The 5,920-nt window shown below is 29.4% G+C and overlaps 1 long non-coding RNA gene across 1 annotated transcript; it reads left to right on the top strand.

Annotated features, from left to right (window-relative positions):
• The first annotated feature begins 1,051 nt into the window (after positions 1-1,051).
• Positions 1,052-3,185, top strand: LOC116186580. Its single transcript, XR_004151602.1, has 3 exons — positions 1,052-1,163; positions 2,242-2,556; positions 2,671-3,185. It is a non-coding gene; the product is annotated as an uncharacterized LOC116186580 (long non-coding RNA).
• The last annotated feature ends 2,735 nt before the right edge of the window (positions 3,186-5,920 follow it).

Raw genomic sequence — 5,920 nt, 5'->3', positions numbered from 1 at the left:
TTTCTATACTTATTTCTTTTTTTTTAAAAAGATTAAAGTTTAAATTTATTTAGGAAAAAAATAAAGATTGTGAAAATATTGATTTATAATTAATTGTGATTCTACTATTCTATTTACATTTAGTATTAATCATTATATATATATATGTAATTATATAATTATAATAATAATTAATAATTATTAATTATATAAATATAACAATTATATATATATAACAATTATATATATATAATACTAATAATTATATATAATTATATAAATATTGATCAAATTTGCATTAAAAATTATATTTATTTAATAAAATCTAAAATCTAAAATCTATCTTATCGTTTAAATTTGAAAATTTAGTCGGCATTATATTTACATTTGCGATGTTTGATTTTGCCTACCGAATTGTTTATCGATCGAGGAAAGGTTAAGTCAGTTTCGCTTCGAACGCCGTACCGACTACACGGATATAATTTCGATTCCATATATAATTCAAAATTGTGTTTCGCATTTAAAAATTTATTCGCTAGTATAATAATAATAGTTTTGTAAATTTCATTCGTGAATATCGATACATTTTTTTATTATATAATTTTATTATATAAAAAAATTATTATATCATATGTTATCGATCAATGATATGTTTTTTAACACGAATGATTAATTTACTTTTTAAATATATAATAAATACAATAATTATGATTTTTATGTAAAAAGTATTTCGTTTATTTATTATTGATTTCGTAATTTAAAAATTATTCTATTGTATTTCGTATTTAATAATTATAAGTTTCGATTTTAATTTTTATTTTTATTGTTATTTTTCATTTAATTTTTGTTACTATTCTAATTTTAATTTTACACTTTTAATTAATTTTTTAATTGATTCGATATTTCATATTTTTTATATTTCCATTTCAAATGTTTCAAAATTTGATATATTTTAAAAATTTTATTTTCATATTTAATTAGAATATTCTATTGTTATTTTATTAGAATCGTAAATATGAATTTTAATATCGAAATAAAATCGAAAATTTAACGTTTAAATATATTGTTTGTTAACCAATTAGAAGCGCCCTAGGCGAATCTGTGGCGCGTGGCGTCATTCTTCTCTCGAAAATCATCGCGACAGGATGTATCGCCGGTCGAATTTGCGTAACCTCGACTACGCAGTAAGTAATTTTATTCGTATATTATTATCAAATTTATAGATTATTATTAATTTCGTTTATTTAATAATCTGTTAGACGTTGTAACAATAAAATTACTTTGTGTTTTTGTCTTCGATTAATTATTTGATTGTTGAGGTTACCGGTAACTTGTATTGTCTTTCAATCGAAAATTTCAGTTCAGTTACATTTTCACTTACTTTCACTTTTTACATTTTTTTCGTTGTTTCTTTATTTATGATTTTTATTTCAGAATTATTTAGAATTTAGTTTAGATTATCGTTTGATTGCCGAGACGTCGAAGAAATATTACGATTTATTATCGATGATTTATCTGTACATCAGATAATATTTTATTTTTTTCACATAAATAGACTAGTATTTAGAATAGATTTTTATTGCTTTTATTCATATTAAAACAAATATATAGTATTTAGTTAATCACAATCATATTATTTCGTCGTAAAATTAAATTATTAAACGATGTTACATGTGTTTACGATGTTACGATACGTGTTTCTAAATACGTCTTTCTGTTTTGTTTTGTTTATATATTTATCTTTCTTTCGTTTATGTTATACTTGAACCATTCGAAACATTATTTATAATTAATTTTGGAAAATTGTATTTGCGTCGTATTCGATATATTTCGATTTGTCGAATATTATCGAGATCTACATATCCTTCTTCTCAATTCGATAATCGAAATCGCGGCGCGAGATGTCATTATAGTTTCGATAATTGTAGTGCTTAGACGTGTCATTTTTCCTGTGTGAAATGTGTAATTTATCTGTGTTCTAGTATATAATTTATTGGTTAATATATGATTATTCTTTGTTGTTTATATATTTATTTAATGCGTATTTCTTTTTATAAAAAAAATTCTTTAATAATGTTAAATTATTCTTTTTTTTTTATTCGTTTATGTGACGGTTAGAATTGCAGCGTACGAACAAAAAGTAGCTCACATTATGACTTTCTAAAATGGAATTTGTGCTTGATTATTGTTTTATTTCAATATAATCGATGAATTCTATTCATTTTTAAATGTTTATTTGAAAATTTTGATTTTTTTATACAGGTTATTAACTGATTAAGTGTAACTTTGAAGGCGGGAAAAATTCCAATATGGACGCTATGGAGACGCAATAAAATTTGATATTTTGTGATCGCGCGCAATGCGATCGTTAGAGTTAGTTTTTACTTCGTAATAGTGAATTATAATATTCTTTCATGAAAATAGAGTCAGTGTTTGTTCGCCGATTATAATTTAAACGAACGTGTTAATAGTTTTTTATTTATTATATATTTTTTTCTTTTTTAAATATTCGTTTCCATATATATTCGATTCAGTGTTTCGAAAAAAGAATAAAGCGATCATCCATCACGCGAAGAGGTTATTATCTTTATATTATTATATTTATCTTTATTAAAAATTTTTATTTATTATAATTTTTTTCAAATAATTAATTCTGTATTTTTAATTATAACATTCTATGTTTTGTTGTAGATATTTTTAATGATGAATAAATATCGATGGCAATGTTCTTCGCATCTAATGGTGAGTCGCATGCATTTTTATTCCTCTGGTCATTCAATCATGTTGTAGGATGAAAGATCCGAATCAACACGAATGACTGGTTGTATACGTAGATTTTTTGTACGAGCACAGTGACCGCGAGTATTATACTCGTGAATAGTAACATTTTGTATTTTTTTTGCATTTTATTTATTAGTTCAGGATAGGTCTTTTTGTGCATCGCGTTTTTGAATGTTAATTAATTTTGTAATAATAATACATTAATATAATATTTCTAAAATCATCATATTATTATCTTGAAAATTATTATTATAATTTATTCCTTTCGTTCAATAAATCTTATGTACAAGAAGACATTTCGCGATAGATAGATTTCAGAATCAAAGCAACGAATTTTAAATATTTTTGTATTTTTTCGAATATATGCTTTGATTAAGAGATCGTCTAAGGATATTTTTATTAATATTTAATTTATGTATCAGTTATTTTATTTTATTTATCGTTAAAAAATTTATATTCTTTTTTATAAAAATTTTCATTATTTAATATTAAATAATTAAAGAATATTAGATCGTTAGATACAAAATAGATGTATTAATATTTTTTTTAGCTTAGGATTTTCAGATTTAATCCTTTCCATGTTCATTGCCAAGATCTCTTTCACATGCCCAGGTGCTACTTGAATGAGAAAAAGGCGATGGGCATGATGATCATAGTTCATAAGTTTATAATAATTTTTCAGCGATTGACGATTTGTTAGTGTATCGTGCACGACGTATTTTCCACATTATGTATGTGTGTGTGTGGTTAGGTTGTGGAATTGCGTCGTTTTTATTATTCCACTCATAATTATCAATCGAATTATTATTTATTTTATTTTTAAATTATTAAACGATGGTATCAAAATTTGGTATCCTTTAAAAGATATACATATTCTTTCGATTATATATAAGAGAACAATTGAAATTGATATTTTATTACGAATCACGCAATGATTGCTAGCCATCGTCAATCGATTTCAGAAAAATGGTACGTAAACTTAGAGTATGCGAGTCGTGTGCCAAGCTCGGGTGTCGGAGGCGTCCCGGGACGCTCTCCCTAGTGTAGGTTTTTTGCGCCTGGCTGTTATGTGTGAGAACCGTGGAGTGAATGTGTTGGAATGTTTGTTTTGCAATTTTTTAAATATAGGTCTAGGTAGGATAGGTAGTATACTTCTGGTGTGTCTGTTTAACTGTAAGTAGGTAGGGCCGGGCAGATTGTCATGGTCTCTGATCGGGTAGGCGCGTTTTCGCGTGACAATCTGTTTCAGGAAATATAATTTGAAATATCGAGAATGAAGCTGAGACGAATGATCGTTAATGGTCATTTGTTTCTGGTTTTATTTATCGATTTTTCGAATTTCGCGATCGCGATCGCGAAGTAAATTTCGAAACGAACGTTGTGCTCGAGATTCACTTAGATTCCATAATTTAGTTTTTTTTTTGCGATTAGCGAATCTCGAGCCTAGATTTAAGTTTCAGCGAGCATTGCGCTCGAAGAAAGAAAACGAAGAGGCCCGACAAACTGTCGCGAAGAGGGCTGCAGCGAATGGTTTCTCATCTTTTGGATCTTGTTTCGGATTCAAAGAATGGGAAGCCATTGTTATTATTTTGTCACTGTGCTCGTTTTAGTAGTAATACGTAGTAAATGTTTTTGCATTGATTTGGCCAATTGCATGCTGGCCTATCGAATTTAATCATCGTGAACATCGCGATTTTTCATTAGTGTTGCGATTGATTAATGACGGGTTGAATTGCGTTTAACAAATTTCGTGTTTTTTTTTTAAATTATTTTATATTTATTGCGACTCGCGATTACGGGATATGTAATATTTTTTCATAAATTTTTATTAAAATTTGAAAGATTAGTATTGCGATATTTATATATTATTTGGTATATTAATATTGAAAATAGAAAAAATATTGCACATTTATTCAGATATTGAATGGATGATTATATTTTGATAGCTTGGCTATCTTTTTTTTTTGTCTTTTTCTTTTCAGCATTTCAATCGAGGAAGCTTTAAGTGTTTCAAACACTGAATACTAGAGGACGTAACATTTATCTTTTAAGGTCGGTATCTTAGAACATTTCACTTCTCTTGAAACTTATATGTATAAGTCGGTATTACTTACCTACTTACGGTAGGTATGGTAGCTCTTGACATTGCCAATAGAGTAGAGATCGTTGAAATTCTGTTTTATCGACTTTTGACAATAGTTGTCAAAAAGTTCGTTAGGAGCGCTAGTATCGCACGGTAGATTGAATTGCAATTAAAAGTTGCCAAAATTATAGGTATTAAAACGATAATAAATATGTATAATGTTAGACGTAATACGTAATTTTGACGACGTAAAATTACGCAATAATAAACCGTACAAAATCTTAATTATAACAGATAATAGTCATTAAAAAATTCCCGAATACGATCCCTCTTTATTCGTATGAAATATTTCTAACGTTTGGAATGTACATTTCAAAAGAATTCCGAAACTTTAATGGTCTCGTTTTAACGGCATCGATACGTTACGTTAATATCAGGGTGTAGACGCAGAAAGGGCGTTTTCTGTCGGATCGAGGGATGAGGTCGAGAACGATGATTCCTTCCTGATTCGGTCGTAAGGAGAAAGAAAAACGCATCGAGATCGATTGGAATTAAAAAGGAAGGAAAGAAGAAGACTGGAGAAGCAACAGGGAGAAAGGAGAGAGTAAGTAAGTTGGGCAGAGGAGGAGGGATGCGAAAAGGGAGGAGAGAGATCGAAAAGCAGGAGCGTAGGAGGAGGTTGAACGAAGAAGGAGGTTGGACGAAGAAAAGGGCAAAGATTTTGGCACCCCGCTGAGTCCCCTAATTGCCTCGCCATCCTTCCCTCGAAACGTCCAGCACGCCCTTGAACCCTCTCCTCGGTCCACCTAACTCGGCCCTAAAAGCCTACCGAGACCCCGAACATCTCCGTTCCTCTCCTATCCCTTCGCTCCTCTTCGCGATCTTTCTCTTTCTCCTCGTCTACCACACCTTTCTCCTCAACCAGGACGCTGAATAAGCAACATCATCTATCACACTGCGCGAAACGATATATTTGTTTTCGCCGGACCTGTTTAATTATTTACATTCAGCCCCCAAGTGGAACCGTCCACTTTCTCGCTTCGCCCCTTCCCTCGCTTTTGTCCCGCGTCTTCTGGT

This window comes from Apis dorsata, unplaced genomic scaffold (genome assembly GCF_000469605.1).
Source record: "Apis dorsata unplaced genomic scaffold, Apis dorsata 1.3 scaffold_957, whole genome shotgun sequence".
Taxonomy (NCBI): Eukaryota; Metazoa; Arthropoda; class Insecta; order Hymenoptera; family Apidae; genus Apis; species Apis dorsata.
This window is presented reverse-complemented; position numbering and strand designations above follow the sequence as displayed.